At 39.4% G+C, this 22120-nt stretch overlaps 1 protein-coding gene across 1 annotated transcript in view; it reads left to right on the top strand.

The window, feature by feature from the left end:
• The window catches only part of TRPM6 (transient receptor potential cation channel subfamily M member 6), a 164667-nt gene that overhangs the window by 10547 nt on the left and 132000 nt on the right, over nucleotides 1-22120 (top strand). Inside the window, 1 exon segment of the mRNA XM_055578315.1 lies at nucleotides 4984-5125. The gene's annotated coding sequence lies outside the window, so the exon portion shown is untranslated.

Genomic DNA, 22120 nt, shown 5'->3' with positions numbered 1-22120 from the left:
TGCTGTGTATGGGCTTTCTCTAGTTGCAGAGAGTCGGGGCTACTCTTCGTTATTGTACATAGGCTTCTATTGTGGTGGCTTCTCCTGTTGAGGAGCAGGGATCTAGGTGCATGGCCTTCAGTAGTTGCAGCATGTGGGCTCACTAGTTGTGGGTGCATGAGGTTTGTTGCTTTGCAGTATGTGTGATCTTCCCAGATCAGGGATCAAACCTGTGTTCCCTTCATTGGCAGGCAGGTTCTTAAGCACTAGACTACCAGGGAAGTCCTGCTTGCCAATGTATAATTATAGTAAATGTTTATTGAAACATTTTTAAACCAAGAAAATTAGCTTAAGTAGTAACATTGAATTACTTTGTACCAAATAACTCTTACTTTTTTATTATTAAATATTATTTCTGAGTGTGAGAAGATTGCAGTGGCTATGTAGTTTTTGACCCTCTCAAATCCCCACATATAAAATGTATAGCAAAACAAACAAACAAAAAAACCCCATGGAGAAAATTTGCAACAGAACTAAATAGGCTTCAGTTTCTACTTTGGCATGTAAGGAGGTGAGAAGTTTCACTTCCAATGCCACACCAAGAAAAAAACTGAACAAATTGAAAATCAACAACTCTTTTTTGAAGAAATGTCAACAGAAACTTCTAAAACTGAAATGCAGAGAGAAAAAGGGAATGCAATGAAAAAGAAAGATATAAAAAAGAGATATTTGATCCTACGGGACAATTAGAAAATGCATAACATACGTGCTTTCCGGGCGGCTCAGTGGTGAAGACCCCACCTGCCAGTGAAGGAGATGTGGGTTTGATCCCTCGGTGAGGAAGATACCCTGGAGGATGAACTGGCAACCCACTTCTGTATTCTTGCCTGGAAAATTCCGTGGACAGATGAGCCTGTGGGCTATAGTCCACGGGGTTGCAAAGAATCATGTATGACTGAGTACACACACACACACACTCACAACATCTGTGCAATGGCAATATTAGAAGAAGAAAGGGATAAGCACAGATATTTCCCCAAATTAGTAATAAGTACCAAACCACAGATCCAGAAGCTCAGAGAACACCAAGAAGAATAAATATCAAACTAAGTGACAAGTTAACTCTAGAAAATCCTGAGTAAAATCAGGTAGAAATCAGCAATAACCAGATTGTGGATGTTATTATCATCTATGTGCAAGATAGCAGAAAGAAGCAGTGGGGTGGCAGATGAACTGAAAACAAGAGAAACTCAAAGATGCAGGCACATCATCACTAAGAAGTGTGATGGGCACTTTGAGAACATCAACTGACCTTGGGAGGGGTTCTGCCTACTCCACCAGTGAGTGAGGGCAAGCAGCCTTGTGATAAAGCATAAAGGACTATTAAGTCCACCCCCATCATCTCTTTCTTTTTCTTTTTTTTTAAATTTTTTTTCTCTTTATTTTATTTTTTTTAATTTTATTTTATTTTTAAACTTTACATAATTGTATTAGTTTTGCCAAATATCAGAATGAATCTGCCACAGGTATACATGTGTTCCCCATCCTGAACCATCATCTCTTGAAATGAACCCTCTGTGGTTTCTTCTCAGAAGTGCTCAAATGGGAAAACTTTCTGGGAGTGAAAACAATATTGTTTTCATGAGCTTTCCTTGAGTAATCTACTGAAGAACAACTTACCAACCAAAATAATATGAGAGACCTTATCATATCATTGTACTGGCTGCTGCTGCTGCTAAGTAGCTCCAGTCGTGTCTGACTCTGTGTGACCCCATAGACGGCAGCCCACCAGGCTTCTCCATTCCTGGGATTGTGGGCTCCTCCATCCCTGGGATTCTCCAGGCAAGAACACTGGAGTGGGTTGCCATTTCCTTCTCCAATGCATGAAAGTGAAAAGTGAAAGTGAAGTCGCTCAGTCATGTCCGACTCTTTGCGACCCCATGGACCGCAGCCTACCAGGCTCCTCCATCCATGGGATTGTCCAGGCAAGAGTACTGTAGTGGGGTGCCATTGCCTTCTCTGATTGTACTGGCAGTAGGCATCAAATATACTGTATGATTACTTGTAGAACTAATATTATGTGAATATTTAAAAGGAAAAGTGTATGTAATGATGACTGATCAAAGAATATAGACATGGTATAAGTATTTTAAAGGGAGAAAATTATGGTAGCCTATGCAAAAGCTGTTCAAATGGCCTTCAGAAGTCATAATGATTAGTGATAGTATTGGAATTGTTTTCTGAGACTGTTGTATGTATGTTTACGTAGAATGAAACAAATGACTACTTAATGGTTATTTAATTTTGTTGCCTCTGTCCTTGAGAACCAGGATTCTCTGTGTTGTTGAAAAGAATCAGATTTAATATAAAAGAAGTTAAATAAAAATCTTTAATCTTAAGAAGTTAAATAAAAATCTTTAATCCTGTATATGGATTGGAAATTTAAGTATGAACTCATAAGACATTTTATCTCTCTACTGAAAAGATCTAGAAATAATGATCAACCAAGCACCCATGGCATCCAGACTCTGGTCTTTCTCTAGATCATTCTGAATAAAATAAACCAGGACTTCTTGGAGAAATAGCTAATTTTTAAAAAAAATTTTTAGCCCATACTTTTCTTTTTCTTTCTTTCCTTTTTTTTTTTTTTGCTGTGTCACACGACATGTGGGACCTTGGTTTCCTGACCAGGGGTAGAATCTGGGCCCCCTGAAATTAGAAGCTCAGAGTCTTAACCACTGGACCACCAGGAGGTTAGAGCAGGCAATTTTAAGAAAACTCTGAAAACCTATCGAGAGCAAAAGAGCTGTTAAAGACTATGAGGATTATCTCAAATAACTCAGGAGACAGTTTGAAGAGGCCCCCACTGGGAAAGATGAGATAAATTGAATTTCAGTAGCAGTAAGAATTGTAGTGAATTGTAAATTAGTTATGTAGTAAACTAATTTTACTACAGTGTAGTAAACTACACTGCTGTGTAAAAAAAAGTTGCTCTGGGACTTCCCTTGTGGTCCAGTGGTGAAGACATCCCACTTCTAATGGCAGGGGATGTGGGTTCAATCTGTGGTCAGGGAATGAAGATCCTGCGTGTTGCAACTAAAAGATCCCACATGCTGCAACTAAGGGCTTCCCAGGTGGCTCTGTGGTAAAGAACCCGCCTGTCAAGGCAGGAGTCCCAGGAGACGTGAGTTCAATTTCCGGGTCAGGAAGAGCCTCTGGAGGAGGAAATGGCACCCACTCCAATATTCTTGCCTGGAGAATTCCATGGACAGAGGAGCCCGGCAGGCTACAGTCCATGGGTCACAAAGAGTTGGACACAACTGAGACAGTGCAGCAAAATAAATAAATAAATATTAAAAAAAAAAAAAAGTGTGTATTAGTCACTCAGTTGTGTCTGAATCTTTACAACCCCTTGGACTACAGCCTGCCAGGCTCCTCTGTCCATGGAATTCTCCAGGTAAGAATACTGGAGTGGGGTGCCATTTCCTTCTCCAGTAGATCCACCTGACCCAGGGATAAAACCTGGGTCTTCTGCATTGCAGGTGCATTCTTTACCATCTGAGTCACCAAAGCATTAACTTAAAAAAAAAATTCCTCCAAAGCCTTGCTTAAAGCCAGACAAGTTTATCATATTGCAGTTTCACAGAGTCAGGAATTCATGATCAACTTAACTGTAACCTTATCAGGGTCCTTAGGGAGATTGCAGTCAGGCTGTTCAGTGGCAATATGCTTATTGGAATCCGGGCATGGAAGATCCACTTTGAAACACATTCACATGGCTCTCTTTTTTTTTTAATTTTTTAACACAAAAAACATTTTGTTTTGGCGTATAGCCGACTAACAATGTTGTGATAGCTTCAGATGAACAGTGAAGGGACTCAGCCGTACATATACATGTATCCATTCTCCCCCAAACCCCTTTCCCATCCAGGCTGACACATAACATTGAGCAGAGTTCCATGTGCTATACAATAGGTTTTGTTGGTTATACATTTTAAATATAGCAATGTGTACATGAACTTACTTACAAAACAGAAAGAGACTCACAGACTTAGAAAATGAACTCATGGTTGCTGTGGGGAAGGGAATGGTTAAGGACTTTGGGAAGGTCATGTATACATGACTCTTGACAGGAGGCTTACAGGCTGCTTACAACGTGGCTTCCCTCACAGTGAGTGTGGAGAAAGGGCAGTCTGGTGAGTGATAACTAAAAATGAAAGCTGAAGACTTTTAACCTCATCTCCGAAGTGGCACACCATTATTTCTGCTGTACAAGCATATCTTGTTTTATTGTGGTTTGCTTTATTGTACTTCATAGATAATGCTTTTATTTTACAAATTGAAGGTCTGTGACCACCCTGCATTGAGCAAGTCTCTTGGCTCAATTTTTCCAACAGCATTTGCTCACTGTGTTGCTCTGTGTCAGATTTTGATAATTCCTGCAATATTTCACACTTGATTGTTGTTGTTATATTTGTTATGGTGATCTGTGATCTTTGATGATATGATCTTTGATGTTACTATTATAATTGTTTTAGGCACCATGAACCATACCCATATAAGACTGTGAACTTAAAAAAATGCGTGTGTTCTGACAGTTCCACCTACTGGTTGTTCCCCCTTCTCTATCCCTCTCATTGGGCCTTCCTATTCTGAGATACAACAATATTGAAATTAGGCCCATAATGACCCTACAGTGACATCTAAGTGTTCACTTCAGATCAAAAGCCAGAAATGATTAAGCTTAGTGAAGAAGGTATGTCAAAAAGATATAGGCAGAAAGCTGAGTCTCTTGCACTAAACAGTTAACCAACTTGTGAATGCAAAGGAAATGTTCTTGAAGGAAATGAAAAGTGCTACTCCAGGGAACCCACAAATGGTAAGAAAATTTAACAGCCTTGTTGCTGATATGGGTAAATTTTAAGTGATCTGGATAGAAGAGAAAATAAGCCCCAAATTTCCTTAATTCATAGCAAGGTCCTAACTCTCTTTAATTCTATGAAGGCTGAGAGAAGTGAGAAAGCTGCTGAAGAAAAGTTTGAAGCTAGCAGAGATTGGTTAATGAGATTAAAGAAAGAAGCCATTTCCATAAGTGCAAGATGAAGCAGCAAGTGTTGATGTAGAAGCTGTAGCAAGTTTCCAGAAGGTAAGATAATTAATGAAAATGGCTACAGTAAAAAAGAGATTTTCAGCATGAACAAAGGGCACTTATATTGCAAGAAGATGCCATCTAGGACTTTCAAAGCTAGAGAGGAGAAATCAATGCCTGGCTTCAGAAAGCTTCCAAGGACAGGCTGACTCTCTTATTAGGGGCTTATGTAGCTGATGTCTTTAAGCCGAATATTTTAAACCCACAGTGGAAACCTATTCGGAGAAGGCAATGACACCCCACTCCAGTACTTTTGCCTAGAAAATCCCATGGATGGAGGAGCCTGGTAGGCTGCAGTCCATGGGGTTGCTAGAGTCGGACATGACTGAGCGACTTCACTTTCACTTTTCTCTTTTCACTTTCATGCATTGGAGAAGGAAATGGCAACCCACTCCAGTGTTCTTGCCTAGAGAATCCCAGGGACGGGGAAGCCTGGTGGGCTGCCATCTATGGGGTCACACAGAGTCAGACACGACTGAAGCGACTTAGCAGCAGTAGCAGCAGCAGGAAACCTATGGCTCAGAAAAGAAAGATTATTTTCAAAGTGTTACTGCCCATTGACAATATGCCTGGTCATCCAAGAGCTGTGATGGAGATGTACAATAAGATTAATGTTGTTTTCATGCCTGCAAATACAAAGTTCATGTATCAGCCCATGGATTAAGGAGTCATTTATAATTTCAAGCATTATTGAAGACATATATTTCATGAGACTATAGCTACCATAGATAGTGATTCCTCTGATGCTAAGGAAATTGAAAACCTCTGGAAAGGATTCACTATTCTATTTAATGCATGCTAAGTTGCTTCAGTCGTGTCCAACTCTTTGCAACCCTATGGACTATAGCTCATCAGGCTCTCTGTCTATGGCATTCTCTAGGCAAGAATATGGGGTGGGTTGCCATGCCCTCCTTCAGGGGATCTTCCTGACCCAGGGATTGAACCCACATCTCTTATGTCTCCTGCATTGGCAGGCAGATTCTTTACCACTAGCCCCACCTGGGAGGCCCATTCTATTTAATAGATACCATTAAGAACATTTGTGGAACTTCCCTGGTAGTCCAGTGGTTTAAGTCTGCCTTGCAATGCAGGGGATGTGTATTTCATCCCTAGTTGGGGAACTAAGATCCCATATCCCACAGGGCAACAAAGCCCATGTGCTGTTAACTACTGAGCCCATGAGCTCTGGAGCCCACCCACTACACCAAAAGATCCTGCATGATGCAAGTAAGACCCGACATAGCCAAATAAATAAACAAATAAATATATTTTTAAAGAGAACATATGTGATTAATGGGAAGAGTTTAAAATATCGACATTAACAGGAGTTTGGAAAAAGTTGATTCCAACCCTCATGGGTGATTTTAAGGGGTTTGGTATTTCAGTGGAGGAAGTAACTGTGAGTGTGGTAGAAATATGAAGAGAACTAGAATTAGACATGGAGCCTGAATTGCTATAATCTTATGATAAAACTTTAAACAATGAGGAGCTTCATATTATGGATGAGCGAAGAAATTGCTTTCTTGAGATGGAATCTACTCCTAGTGAAGGTGCTGTGAAGATTGTTGAAATGACAACAAAGGATTTAGAATATTGCATAAACTTTGTTGATGAAGTAGTGGCAGATTCTGAGAGGACTGACTTCAATTTTAAAGAAGTTCTACTATGGTAAAATGCTATTTCAGATCATTGCATGCTACAGAGAATCATTCATGAGAGAAAAAGTCAGTCAGTGCAGCAAACTTTATTGTTGTCCTATTTTAAGAAATTGATTAGGATGGCCAAAGCCACCCCAACCTTTAGCAACCACTGCCCTGATTAGTCAGCAGTCATCAACATCTAGGCAAGATCCTCCACCAGCAAAAATTTAGGGCTCACTAAAGGCTCAGATCGGAGAAGGCGATGGCACCCCACTCCAGTGTTCTTGCCTGGAAAACCCCATGGGCAGAGGAGCCTGGTAGGCTGCGGTCCATGGGGTTGCTAAGAGTCGGACACGACTGAGCGACTTCACTTTCACTTTTCACTTTCATACATTGGAGAAGGAAATGGCAACTCACTCCAGTGTTCTTGCCTGGAAAATCCCAGGGACAGGGGAGCCTGGTGGGCTGCCGTCTATGGGGTCGCACAGAGTCGGACACGACTGAAGCAACTTAGCAGCAGCAGCAGCAGCAGCAGCAGCAAAGGCTCAGATAATGGTTAGAAATTTTTAGCAGTAAAGTATTTTAAAATTAAGATACGTACTTTTTAAAAAAGACAATGACATTTAATAGACTACAGTATAATGTAAATATAAATTTTATATGCACAGGGAAACCAAAAAAACTCATGTGACTAGCTTTATTGCAATATTCTCTTTATTCTGGTGGTCTGGAACTAGACTCACAATATATCTGAGGATACTTGTAATTTATTGGTTAAACAGACCAACCCTTCCTATGTGAGAGGGGACGATATAAAGGTGTCAGTACTGGAAGGCAGGGATCACTGGGGGCCATCTTGGATTCTGGCTTCCATAATCTGAAACCCATTAGTTATGCTTAAATCCATTAGTTCATAGCAGAGAGAATTTAGAAACCTGTACCAGACATAAAAGACCCATATTTAAAAAAATAGGCAAGACTCTAGCAGCTAGGGATGCACATTTGATTGTTAAAATTATAAAGAAATGCAAGGGAAGTTATCAAAGTCAGGAGAGTAGAAGTGAATGATTACTCTAAAAGCCAAGATAGTAGTTACTTTTGGAAGGAGTGGGAACAGTCTGTGATAGATATGGGGCACATGGAGAGGCTTCTTTGTGGCTAGCAAAGTTTTATTTTTTAACCTGCTGTCAATAATTTACATTGACATTAATTTGTTTCAAGTGGTTTTTCTTTATCTGTGTTTTATTTTACAATAAAAAGATAAAAACAACATCTCTGAAAATAATATATCCATGTGGTAAAATACTCCAAGTGGAAGATTTTATATAGTAAAAAATCAATATTCCCAACTCATCTACTAGTCCTTGAATTTTTCTGTTGTCACCTGCTTCTTGTGTATCTATCCAGAGATCTCATGCATATAAAACCACATACACATACACACGTATGTGTATAAATATGCATAAAATTTGTTTTCATTTAAAAGTATAAGTGATAGAATTAGAATACCATGCACATATTCTGATCTGTATTTCACTTTTTTTTTCCCTAAGTTTGCTCCAGTTCTTACAGCCAGGATGCTATTATGTGTGTGTGTGTGTCTCTCTCTTTTTTTCCGGCTGTGCTGGTCATTGTTTCTGTGAGGGCTTTCCTCTAGTTGCAGTGAGGAGGGCACTACTCTCTAGTTGCGGTGCACAGGCTTCTCGTTGTGCTGGCTCCTCACGGCAGAGCACAGGCTCTAAGGGACCTGGGCTTCAGTAGCTGGAGTGTGTGGATTCTGCAGTTGTGACTCTAGTTGAGCTTCCCAGGTGGCGCTAGTGATAAAGAACCCATGTGCCAGTGCAGGAGACATAGAGATGTGGGTTCAATCCCTGGGTAGAGAAGATCCCCTGGAGGAGGGTAAGGCAAACCACTCCAGTATTCTTGACTGGAGAATCCTATGGCCAGAAGATCCTGATGGACGATAGTCCATAGGGTCACAAAGAGTCGGACATCACTGAAGCGACTTAGCATGGCACATCAGTATTGTATATGATACAGGATACTGTAGATGTTAGTGATACTAGACATCAAAAACAAAAAGATAGTGTGAAAAAGTTCACATTTACTTACAGGTAAAATGAGTCATGCTTTGATATCAAAGAAGCAGCAATGTGATTGCTTTATGGTATCTTTGTGTAATCAAAAAGATTGCCTCATGGTAGACTAGCCTATACACATGAGTTTGAGCAGGCTCCGGGAGATGGTGATGGACAGGGAAGCCTGGCGTGCTGCAGTCTATGGGTTCACAAAAAGTCAGACACGACTTAACAACTGAACTGAATGAATAAATCATTATAAAATTTTGTAGCATGCAGGATTATAGTCCTATTCATAATATAGTATTGGAAATACAGTTTTGTTTTTTAAAAAACCACTTACCTGTGATAATGGGCTGATACATAGTTTCTCCAGTTATAAGAGAGAAGAGTACTGTATGGTAATGTTATTCTTTGAAAGTAATATTGTAAAACAGTAAAGAAAACTAACATTATTAATTTAAATTAAATATCATTATTTTATGCCTATGTAGGAATAGATTAGTACTTTCATATGTTTTATGCATTCATCATTACCTTTTTCTTAATTTTTTCAATATTTTTGACCATGCAGTTCTTCTGCACATTTTTTCAAACTGTCAAAAATATTTTTAAAAATTTCATTGTATTTGTCAAAGAATATCCATGTATATGTGAACAGCTTACCCACTCTGTCCACCCTAGACCAGGGGCTTCCCAGGTGTGTCAGTGGTAAAGAATCTGCCTGCAATGTAGGAGACTTGAGTTTGATACCTGGGTCAGGAAGATCCCATAGAGAAGAAAATGGCAATCCCTTCAGTATTCTTGCCTAGGAAATCCAACAAACAGAGGAGCTTGGCAGGCTGCAGTCCATGGAGTCAAAAAAGACTCCAACACAACTTTTCAACTAAATGAAAGTGAAAGTCACTCAGTCGTGTCTGACTCTTTGCAATCCCTTGGACTATACAGTCCATGGAATTCTCCAGGCCAGAATACTGGAGTAGGTAGCCTTTCCCTTATCCAGGGGATCTTTCCAGCCCAGAGATCAAACCCAGGTCTCCCACATTGCAGGTGGATTCTTTACCAGCTGAGCCACAAGGGAAGCCCCTTGCTATTACAACTAAATAGCAACAACAATAAGGGAACCCACACAGTTGAATGTTGTTCAAAGGATCAGTTCCTATTTTTAGGCTACAATCCATGTATTTTAACCTGCAAACAGCAATTAAATCAGAAGGTAACTTTTCTAAGAATATACTTTATTAAGTCAGCAGATATGTTTCTAATTTCTTAATGTGGAGGTACTTACCATTCATATAGATTTTGAAGGCTTCCCTGGTGGCTCAGAGGATAAAGCATCTGCATGCAGAGGAGACCTGAGTTCGATCCCTGGGTTGGGAAGATCCCCTGGAGAAGGAAATGGCAACCCACTCCAGTATTGTTGCCTGGAGAATCCCATGGACAGAGGAGCCTGGTGGGCTACAGTCCACAGGGTCACAAAGACTTGGACACGACTGAGTGACTTCACACACATTTTTCATGAAGTTTAAATTTTACCAACTTCTCAATTTAAGCAAACCTGTTCACCCTTTGATTTAGATAAGATTACCGAAGGAGGGGTGGATTCTGGAGTTAGCAAAGTGCTTCTTCAGCATTTCCCTCAATGAACTCAGATTTTATGGCCAAGTGTTAAAACAACACACCTGGGATTAACCTTTGTGCTTCTAAGCTGATAACTACCTGTTTATGGTGATAACCAAGATTAAAAGAGGCAGATGTACAGGCTTCTACAGCCTTTAAACGCTAATCTTGGGCCAGTAAATGTTTCCTGGGCACCAAATTATATTGTTTTGTTTTTATTTTTTAAACTTAGTCAAGTGTTAACTATTTTTTTCTCTTTAATATTTACTGGTTTTTTGTTCACTTAAGTAGTATTTATTGAGCACCTACCATTAAGTTAACAGTGGGCTACCATGGGGATATGAAGAAAGGAAGTACAAACACAGAACTTACAGTCTTGCAGGGATTCATAATATATGCATATATGAACCAGTTAGTGAACAAGATGTATTATATATATCTTATGTTTGTCTCAATGTATGTAAACATATATAAACATATGCAGTACACATGTAAATATGTATACTAAGTGGGATGGCACAGGTAATTAGTAAGTGGACAAGATGCAGTATGGAAATTATTGGAAGGGACAATAAGTCAAAGCAGTTGGAAGGTGATGTAATTCTTGATTGTCAGGCAAGACTGTGCTGCAGCAAGCTCAGGAGCTGAGTTTTTTCTTTTTCTTTTGAAATAATTACAGACTCATGGGAAGTAGAAACAAATAATACAAAGAGGTCCCATGTACCATTCCCCCAGTTTTCCGCAATAGTAGCATCTTATATAACTTGAGTACCGTACCCAAACTGGCATACTGACATTGGAACAACCTGCAGCTCTTTTCTAGATTTCACCAGTTTTATATGCATATACTTCCATGGAGCTAAGTTTTGATAAACAAGTTCAATAGACCAAGAAGAGGAATGAGAAAATACTAGAAATAAGAAAAACCTCACAGGGCATTTATTTTGAAAAACTGTCCTGTTTCTTGTTCTTCCAACTCTTAGGCATCCCCTAAGTAAATTAGGCCCATTTTATAAATAAAATTGTCACTTGTTAGGTCAGCAGTGAGAGAAGGCAATGGCAACCTATTCCAGTACTCTTGCCTGGAAAATCCCATGGACGGAGGGGCCTGGTGGGCTGCAGTCCATGGGGTCGCTAGGAGTCGGACATGACTGAGTGACTTCACTTTATTTTTTCACTTTCATGCATTGGAGAAGGAAATGGCAACCCATTTCAGTGTTCTTGCTTGGAGAATCCCAGGGACGGGGGAGCCTGGTGGGCTGCCGTCTATGGGGTCGCACAGAGTTGGACACGACTGAAGCGACTTAGCAGTAGCAGCAAATAAATTAACCACATTGCTTTCCTCACTGGGGGTTGACTTGTAACCGCCTCTTCACAAATTTTACCCAAGCACGTACTCCTGTTCTTTTTCTCTCTTTTTAAATTGAAGTATAGTTGATTTTTGGAGAAGGAAATGGCAACCCTCTCCAGTATTCTTGCTTAGAGAATCCCATGGACTGTAGCCTGTCAGGCTCCTCTGTCCATAGGGTCACAAGAGTTGGACACGACTTAGTGACTAAACCACCATAATTGATTTACAGTATTGTGTTAATTACTGCTGAACAGCAAAGTGATTCAGTTATGTTGTTGTTGTTCAGTCACTAAGTCGTGATTCAGTTATACATACATGCATATATGTGTGTGTATATATATGCACTCTTTTAAAAATATTCTTTTCCGTTATGGTCTATCATAGGATTGAATTTAGTTACCTGTGCTATACAGTAGGGCCTTACTGTTTGTCCATTCTGTATGTAAAAGCTTACATCTACTACCCCCAACTTCCCACTCCATCCCTCCTCCACCTGCCCCACCCCCTCCCCCACCTGCCCCACCCCCTCCCCCTTGGCAACCGCTAGTCTGTTCTCTATGTCCATAATTTTGTTTTTATTTCATAGATAGTTTAATCTGTGTTATATTTTAGATTCCACATATAAGTAATATCATATGATATTTGTCTTTATCTTTCTACTTGCTTCACTTAGTATGATAACCTCTTAGTTACATTCATATTGCTGCAAGTGGCATTATTTAATTATTTTTATGGCCAAGTAGTATTCCACTGTGTATATGTACCACATCTTCTATACCCATTTATCTGTCACTCCTGTTCTCTTATTCCAGTGATCCAAACATAAGCAGTCTCCCTCCTAGAAATAATTTGTTTTCTATAGGCTAGTTTGTAAATAAGCAGTTTGGAACCTGGAACAGATTTTCTCATGGCAACAGAGGTACATGAGTTATAGGTTCCCTGGCCTATCTCTGGGCCTGTGTTACTCAAAATGTAACTAATATGTATACAGAACAATTCTGATCATTGCCATACATGGTGGTAGTGGTGCGGTTTCTGAGAATTAGGGAGGAGGATTCTCTGTTATGTCAGATGGGCTCCTATTCTTCATAGTTCTATTGCTACAAACCTCCACTGCATACAGTGAGTAATATTAAAGGAAAAGCCCCCTTTTTAATATGCTTTTAATTACACAAAATAAAATATTTCCTAATTTAAGTATGAAGAAGGAAATGGCAACCCACTCCAGTACTCTTGCCTGGAAAATCCCATGGACGGAGGAGCCTGGTAGGCTACAGTCCATGGGGTCTCGAAGAGTCGGACACAACTGAGCAACTTCATTTTCACTTTTCACTTTCATGCACTGGAGAGGGAAATGGCAACCCACTCCAGTGTTCTTGCCTGGAGAATCCCAGGGACAGAGGAGCATGGTGGGCTGCCGTCTATGGGGTCGCAGAGTCAGACATGACTGAAGTGACTTAGCAGCAGCAGCAGCTATTTAAGTATTCACCAGCTAAACTATCAGTTCTATAAAGATGACAGAGGAAGTGCAAACAAGGGCACTATTAACAGAACTAAGCAGAAGAATATTGAGAAGAGACCTTCTTAACGAAAATACAGCAGAATAATATATTTGTTGTCTCTGAGAGGCAGAGTCACCAGTGATTCATTCTTCATATTCTCTCTCTTTCTCCCTCATTCCCCACTTTCTCTGTCTTTCTTGTATCTTTCTGAATTCTCTACAACTGGATATACTGCTTTTATAGCCAGAAAAATGAGAGTACTCTGGAATGAAAGAGTTGCATACGGGTTTTTTGAAACAGGTCCCAATATGTTTAGTAGGAGGGGAGGTAAACTATGGAGCATTCTAACACCATGTGGAGGTAGAATACGCTCCACGTGGTGGAGGTGAGGTGGTTTCTAGGCACGGTAACATGTACCTTCTGAGTAGGCACAGGCACATACACAATGCAGAACTTTACAGAAGAGAAGTTTACTCTGAAAAGGAACAGATGTTACCTCTTCCTTGGTTCCTGCAATGAAATAGGAAGCCACCACTGATACCACTGGGCACCATCCTGCCAGAGTCAAGAAAGGAGTCTGATTACTACTGAGCCGTAAGTGCTTTAAGTCCTGGGTTTACATCACCATTCTGGAAGAAGTTATACTGAAAACCTTGCACTTCTCTTAAGGCATATTGAGCTAAACCTGCTATCAATAAGTGCTCATCCTCAAGAGAAGAGAAAGAAGAGCAAGTAAAGTGTCTAGATATCTCTTAGTAATATCTTTCTGAAATACTTTTGTTTTCCTGAGTGGTCCTGATACTAATGATGTTCCTATGATCATGTTCACAGATCCTTTTCCATTTCTGCGCAGAGCATCAAAGAGCAGTGTTTGAGCTTCTTGAGTCCTCTCTATGCTGTCCCAGATGGGACTTTAAATCTATAAATACTTATACCATGTCCTTTAAAAGGGCTTATTTGACTTTACAGAGGGGATTGTTCACTCACATCACCATAGCAATGAAGAGGGTACACAGTCCACCTTCAAAATAACCGTCACACTACCACTAAGTTTGGTCAACACAGTTCAGTTCAGTTCAGTTGCTCAGTCATGTCCAACTCTTTGCAATCCCATGGACAGCAGCATGCCAGGCCTCCCTGTCCATCACCAACTCCCAGAGCTTACTCGTACTCATGTCCATCGAGTCAGTGATGCCATCCAACCATCTCATCCTCTGTCATCCCCTTCTCCTCCCGCCTACAATCTTTCCCAGCATCAGGGTCTTTTCAAATGAGTCAATTCTTCGCATCAGGTGGCCAAAGTATTAGAGTTTCAGCTTCAGCATTAGTCCTTCCAATGAATATTCAGGACTAATTTCCTAAATAAGTCCTATTTCCTTCTATGTATTTTGTTCATATATTGGTCTACAAGCGCAGGAAAGTATTTGTCTTCTAATCTCTCCTTATCTCAATGACGATTGCATTACTTGTAGTAATTATCTGCTGTTACAATTTTGATTTCCATTATCCAATTATTTTGTAGATTATTTTATGGAAACATGATACTAATACATGTTCAATATGTTTGGTTTCTCCCTGTAGATACAATCATGCTGGCCTAAGCATACTAATGCCATAAAAAGCTAAAATGCTTCAACTTGCTTATTCTTTAAAAAAATGAGAATTTCTTAGTCCAATAAAATAGAGATACTTAGCAATTTGAATCTATTTCTTGATAACTTTAAGAGAGGGTAATCTGGAGCAAATATGATACTTTAGTAAGGATAATAAAGTTCCTACCTCAGTTTAATTTGGTTGTATAAACATTTCTTGCATGATGGACCATGTAAATGCTAGGTGATGCAAAAATGAGAAAGAAGCAGTTCCTATCTTTACAGGATGTACATCTAGTCAAACAAAAGAAAAATTGATGAAAACTTTTAAATGAATTTCCCTTTTGTCATTGTACTGAGGAGGTCTGTAATAGTCAGACACTAGAGTGATTGTGAAGAAACTCCTGGCTGAATAGAAGTATAGTATAGAAAGGACTGTGGGTGGCACAAGTGGTAGGATGACTAAACATGAGCACTTTTGTGAATGAAAGAGGTGCTACTAATATTTATGCCTATTCAAGAAGTGTAATCTTAGATTATTTTAGGCCAACAGGAAGTTATTATGCCCCTTGTTAAAAAACATGATTTAGGAGAATTTCCATGAATATAAATGTTAGGGAAGTGTATTTGTTTGCTAGCACTGCCATAAATGGATGACTCAAACAATGGGAATTTTATTGTCTTGCAGATCTGGAAGTTAAGTATCCAGAATCAAGGTGTTAGCAGGGTCAATTACTCCTGAAGACTGTGAGGGAAAGATCTGTTCCAGGCCTCTCTCCGTGGCTTAAAAAGATTGTCTTTTTCCTATATCTTGACATCATCTCCCCTCTATGCATGTCTCTGGTCCAAATTTCCCTATTTTATAAGGACACTAGTCATATTATCTTAGAGTCCATCCAAATGACCTCATTTATCCTGATTACCTCTGTAAAGATCCTAACTCCAGATTAGGTCACATTCTGAAATACTGCGGAGTAGTACACCAACATATCTTTGTTGGAGAGGGGCATGATTCAGCTAATAACAGGAAGGATGGTAGAAACTTAACAGGAGTACCACAATAAAAGAGATGTTACATCTGGATGGCTAGTGGGTACCATCTTCTTGTATGCATCATGATCAGGAGGCAATTCTATCATAGACTTTAATAAGGTAAGATGGGTAGGGAGAATAAACAGAATGGAGGATGACTAGAGAAATAGAAAGTCTGGGGGGATTATTAGTGTTCTACAATTCCTCTTTCCTTTGGGCAATAAAGACTGGCCACTGATGGCAGAAGGATGTTCAAGTGGCAGTTGACTAGAGCATGTGGAACTATGGGATGCCATGTCTGGGAGGTGCCACAAATAGGCTGGTCAATTTTTATCACATTGGTTGATAGTTCTCTACTTTGAGATCTGACTCTTCACTTATGAAATTAAAGCTATTTTTTCCTTTACCCATCTCTACAGGGATTTTATGATTACTAAAATAATAAATATGATTAATTCTGAGCTCTGTGGAGAAATAATCCTGAGTTAGTTCAATGTGTTTTAGGGACAGGAAGTTCTAAGCTTAAAAAAAAAAAGGAAGCACCAGTTGAGTCAATATAATACACAAATCTTTAAACATTAAAAACATATAGCCTTGGTACATAACTTGGGCTCAAGGGGCCTAGGAAGTGAGTGAAATGCATGTTTATTAAGTCAGGAAGAATAAACAATCAGTAAAAGTGTAATAGGGCTTCCTTGGTGGCTCAACGGTAAAGACTCTTCCTGCAATGCAGGAGACTGCCTCCAATGAAGGAGACGCGGGTTCAATCCCTGGGTCGAGAAGATTCCCCTGGAGAATAAAAGGGCAACCCACTCCAGTATTCTTGCCTGGGAGATCCCATGGGCAAAGGAGCCTGATGGGCTCCAGTCCATGGGGTCACAAGAGTCGGACATAACTTAGCGACTAAACTGCCACCACAAAAATGTAATATAGGAATTTCTTGTACACTAGCCCTGTAAATCATTCCAAGATATTTAATATGTTCATTTTAAATTAATCAATTTTTTTTTTTTTTTCAAAATAAGGCTCATTATAGAATACTTGTGCTGTGTGCTTGGTCGCTCAGTCGTGTCCAACCCTTTGAGACCCCATGGACTGTAGTCCACCAGGCTCCTCTGTCCATGGGAATTCTAGAGGCAAGAATGCTGGAGTGGGTTGCCATGCCCTCCTCCAGGGGATTTTGCCAACCCAGGGACTGAACCCAGGTCTCCTACATTGCAGGCGGATTCTTTACCAGCTGGGCTAACAGAATACCTGGAAAAATGAAAAGTCATTTCTTTCTACTTTTTTTTATGTGGTTTTTGATATGGTGGTTTAGTTGCTAAGTCAGTTTTTGACACAGTTGTACTCATACAGTACATACAGATGTTCTAGCTCCTTTTTTGGTTTTGCATACTCTTCATTGTTAGCATTTTTTAATAGTTACATAATTACCCATCTAATAGTTCACTTAATTGCTTGTCAAATAAAAGACTTCAATAACTTTCTAATGTATTATATTATATAATTTTGATATAAATGTCTAATTATGTGAATGTGCATCATATTAGGGCTTTGAGGGGCAAGAGATGTGATATTTCTGGGTCAAAGGATTATGAAGCCTTTTATGATAGCATTTTGTTCTTAGGTTAGTAAAACAGTTTCTATTTTATCAGAGCCTAAGATGACTAAATTGTGTGGTTGGAATGTAGCAATTCTGAATTTAGTATCTAAACATAATGACCCATCTTAAAGAAATTTGAATTATTATACCCTCAAGGATATTACAGAAATGCTTGGGCATCTTTTCTTATTAAAATTTTTTATTCTTAAAAAATTTTTTTTGTTTGTGTGAGCATCTTTATCATCAAGTAAATCACATGCAGTTTGTTTAGAGAAAGGTGTAATAGAACTATTTAATCAGTACTGAAAGTGTGCAGATTGTAATTGCAAAATAAAACCTTACTAGTAAGAGGAAGTTAAGATTATTGTGGATAGGAACTCTGATAGGATGGAAACACCATGGGCCTTGGAGTCAGACAAACTAGAACTACAGCTCTACCACTTATTCAATCTATGACTCTGGACAAGTTTTAAGTTTTCAGAATCTCAGTTATTGTATAAAATGGTGGTTAATAATGTATTAAATAAAAATAAAGGATATATCTAAGAGCCTAGCCCACAGTGAGTGCCAACTTATTACTAAGTAGGAGTAATTTCTTCCCTTCTTTATTCATGACACACACTGAAAATCTACAGACTATTTCAGGAGGAAATATATAATTTAAAATACTTAAAAGACTTTCATTTTAGTTGAAGGGACTCTATAAAAGTTTTGCAGCTTTCTGTGAGGCTTTACTATACTCTTTTAAAAATAGAAAACTGGACTTCCCTGGAGAAGACTCTGTGCTTCTGTTGCAGGGAGCGTGAGTTTGATACCTGGTGGGGGGAAGTTCCCCATGCCACACACCATGTGGCCAAAAGATAAATAAATAAAAGATAAAATAAAGAGTTAAGAAGGAAAAAAAGGCAATACTAGATAATCGAGTTAGGTATGGAGGGTTTAATTAGTTGGTTCCTTCTGGTTATTTATTTTTTCTGTCTCTTAGTTTCTCACCTGAAATGGAAAAACACAATTCCTTAAACTAGTAGTGGTTCACGTTTTAGGGAGAACGTAATAGGTTGAATACTGTTTCCTTTCAAGTAATTTAATCGAGAGAAGAGGGCTAAGGTTTAAAAATCTACCATAAGGTTTTAAACTACCATCAGGGGTAGTTTAGTTGCTAGGTTGTATCTGACTCTTGTGACCCCATGGACTGGAGTCCACCAGGCTCCTCTGTTCATGGGATTTCCCAGGCAAGAATACTGAAATGGGTTGCCATTTCCTCCTCCAGGGATACTTCCTGACTCTGGGATCGAACTCATGTTTCCTATGTCTCCTACAGTGTAGTCAGATTCTTTATCCACTGAGCCATCAGGGAAGCCGCATAAAAAATTTCTTACTAGAAGACATTTCTTGTTGAATAAATATATTCTTAATTCTGATATATAGAAGTAATAAAAACTAAGTTCTGATTCAAACAGTCATCCAACTAAATTTTTAATGAATGCTTCTTACATTCAAGGTGTGTGTAGAGAAAACAATGGACCTTTACAGTCACACACATCTGTTTTCAAATTTTTGTTGGCTTCACACCTAACTAGCTGTGAGACTAGTGACATTCATGATGAAGATTTCTGACCCTCAGTGAAGTCTCACCAGAGATTTTGTGCAGAACAAAATTAGGAAAACAATGTGGAAAGAAACTGAGTTATCTATTGTGGCACAACACATAACCCCCAAGTTTAGTGGCTTAAAATACCATCAGTTCATTATTTCTCATGATTCTGAGGGTTGGCTGGTTTCTCCAAGTGATTTTTCTTCCAGGATGGTGGTCTCAGGGCAGTATTATGATAGAGTGAAGCCTGAAGCTGCAGGGCCACTGGAGGCCTAGGTCAGGACCTTAAACCACTGTGGCCACATTTTACTGGCCACAAGTCTAGCTCAGACTCATGGGATGGAGAAGAGATTAGGCCACTGCATGGGAAGGCTGTTGGAAAATTACCTTGCAAAAAAGTATGCTGCTGGGCTGAGAGGTTATTAAATCAGTTATAGAATCAGCTGTGTTTGTCTTCAAGAAGCTGCAAATGGTGCTGTCTCTCAGGGTGCCTGGCATTTTGTTATAGTCAGTCTTCATCTTCCTCCTTGCTTCCCTTTAACAATCATTCAATGTTGCATGTGAAGACAGTTCCAAAGGAGTTTGGGCTTGGTGTCAATGTTTGCAGTACACACTTTTAAATAGCACCCACAGCCAGAAGAAGCCACCAGTGCAGGCTTGTATAACAATCTTATGTGATAAGACACTCAGTTAAATTTGAATTTCAGATAAGCAGCAAATAGTTTTTTAGAATAAGCATGTCTTTTCTTGTTAACAGTTTGGCATATATACTTCTAGGACTTTCCTCTGAATATTCCAAATACACATATAAATTAAAAAAAAAAACAAACAGAAACATACTTACCTTTAGTAGTTGCTATTTTCCCTTTCCATATTTGTACATGTAGATCTAACTCATTCTTTTATTTTTTTTAATTAATTTATTTATTTTACTTTACAATATTGTATTGGTTTTGCCATACATTGACTTGAATCCACCATGAGTGTACATGTGTTCCCCATCCTGAACCCCCCCTCCCACCTCCATCCCCATTCCATCCCTCTGGGTCATCCCAGTGCACCAGCCCTGAGCACCCTGTATCATGCATCAAACCTGGACTGGTGATTTGTTTCACATATTATATTTTACATGTTTCAATGCCATTCTCCCAAATTATCCCACCCTCGCCCTCTCCCACAGAGTCCAAAAGATTGTTCTATACATCTGTATCTCTTTTGCTGTCTCAAATACAGGGTTATCATTACCTTCTTTCTAAATTCCATATATATGCGTTAGTATACTGTATTGGTGTTTTTCTTTCTGGCTTACTTCACTCTGTATAATAGGCTCCAGTTTCATCCACCTCATTAGAACTGATTCAAATGTATTCTTTTTAATGGCTGAGTAATATTCCATTGTGTATATGTACCACAGCTTTCTTATCCATTCATCTGCTGATGGACATCTAGGTTGCTTCCATGTCCTGGCTATTATAAACAGTGCTGCAATGAACATTGGGGTACATGTGTCTCTTTCAATTCTGGTCTCCTCGGTGTGTATGCCCAGTAGTGGGATTGCTGGGTCATATGGCAGTTCTATTTCCAGTTTTTTAAGGAATCTCCACACTGTTCTCCATAGTGGCTGTACTAGTTTGCATTCCCACCAACAGTGTAAGAGGGTTCCCTTTTCTCCACCCTCTGTCCAGCATTTATTGCTTATAGACTTTTGGATTGCAGCCATTCTGACTGGCGTGAAATGGTACCTCATTGTGGTTTTGATTTGCATTTCTCTGATAATGAGTGATGTTGAGCATCTTTTCATGTGTTTGTTAGCCATCTGTGTGTCTTCTTTGGAGAAATGTCTATTTAGTTCTTTGGCCCACTTTTTGATTGGGTCTTTTATTTTTCTGGAATTGAGCTGCAGGAGTTGCTTGTATATTTTTGAGATTAATTCTTTGTCTGTTGCTTCATTTGCTATTATTTTCTCCTATTCTGAAGGCTGTCTTTTCACCTTGCTTATAGTTTCCTTTGTTGTGCAGAAGCTTTTAATTTTAATTAGGTCCCATTTGTTTATTTTTGCTTTTATTTCAATATTCTGGGAGGTGGGTCATAGAGGATCCTGCTGTGGTTTATGTCAGAGAGTGTTTTGCCTATGTTTTCCTCTAGGAGTTTAGTAGTTTCTGGTCTTACATTTAGATCTTTAATCCATTTTGAGTTTATTTTTGTGTACGGTGTTAGAAAGTGTTCTGCTGCTGCTGCTAACTCGCTTCAGTCATGTCCGACTCTGCGCGACCCCATAGATGGCAGCCCACCAGGCTCCCCTGTCCCTGGGATTCTCCAGGCAAGAACACTGGAGTGGGTTGCCATTTCCTTCTCCAATGCATGAAAGTGAAAAGTGAAAGTGAAGTCGCTCAGTCATGTCCGACTCTTAGCGACCCCATGGACTGCAGCCCACCAGGCCCCTCCATCCATGGGATTTTCCAGGCAAGAGTACTGGAGTGGGGTGCCATTGCCTTCTCCGAGAAAGTGTTCTAGTTTCATTCTTTTACAAGTGGTTGACCAGTTTTCCCAGCACCACTTGTTAAAGAAACTGTCTTTTCTCCATTGTATATTCTTGCCTCCTTTGTCAAAGATAAGGTGTCTGTAGGTGTGTGGATTTATCTCTGGGCTTTCTATTTTGTTCCATTGATCTATATTTCTGTCTTTGTGCCAGTACCATACTGTCTTGATGACTGTGGCTTTGTAGTACAGCCTGAAGTCAGGCAGGTTGATTCCTCCAGTTCCATTCTTCTTTCTCAAGATTGCTTTGGCTATTCGAGGTTTTTTGTATTTCCATACAAATTGTGAAATTATTTGTTCTAGTTCTCGGAAAAATACTGTTGGTAGCTTGATAGGGATTGCATTGAATCTGTAGATTGCTTTTGGTAGTATACTCATTTTCACTATATTGATTCTTCTGATCCATGAACACGGTATATATCTCCATCTATTTGTGTCCTCT

This window comes from Bubalus kerabau, chromosome 4, assembly GCF_029407905.1.
Source record: "Bubalus kerabau isolate K-KA32 ecotype Philippines breed swamp buffalo chromosome 4, PCC_UOA_SB_1v2, whole genome shotgun sequence".
Lineage (NCBI taxonomy): Eukaryota > Metazoa > Chordata > Mammalia > Artiodactyla > Bovidae > Bubalus > Bubalus kerabau.
This window is presented reverse-complemented; position numbering and strand designations above follow the sequence as displayed.